Genomic DNA, 329 nt, shown 5'->3' on the forward strand with positions numbered 1-329 from the left:
GACAGTCGCGGCAGCAGCGGCGGAGGCAGCATCGCCGCAGGGTGAGCGGGGCCGGGGCCGGGGCCGGGGCCGGGGCCGGGCCGGGCTCTCCACCCCTCCGGGGAGCCCTGTGCGCGTGGGGCAGACTGAGGCAGGAGGCTGCGGCAAAGCCCTGCCTGCCTGGGGCCGTCGTGGCTGGCATCTGCCCCTCGCCGGCGGGCACGGGGGGCCCGGACGCCCGGGTCCCCCTGACCTTGGGGGGCCGAGATGGCAGTGGGCACCCAGGGCAGGGGCGGGGGAGATGCTGCGCTCAGCCCCCGGAGGGTCTTATCGCTGCCCCCCCCCCCCCC

At 79.3% G+C, this 329-nt stretch overlaps 1 protein-coding gene across 1 annotated transcript in view; it reads left to right on the plus strand.

The window, feature by feature from the left end:
• THY1 (Thy-1 cell surface antigen) overlaps window positions 1–329 on the plus strand; it is a 14103-nt gene that overhangs the window by 4910 nt on the left and 8864 nt on the right. The window contains exon 2 of the mRNA XM_019510219.1: window positions 15–41. The gene's annotated coding sequence lies outside the window, so the exon portion shown is untranslated. The remainder of the gene's footprint in view (window positions 1–14; window positions 42–329) is intronic.

This window comes from Gavialis gangeticus, unplaced genomic scaffold (assembly GCF_001723915.1).
Source record: "Gavialis gangeticus isolate Ggan-Ray unplaced genomic scaffold, GavGan_comp1, whole genome shotgun sequence".
Taxonomy (NCBI): Eukaryota; Metazoa; Chordata; order Crocodylia; family Gavialidae; genus Gavialis; species Gavialis gangeticus.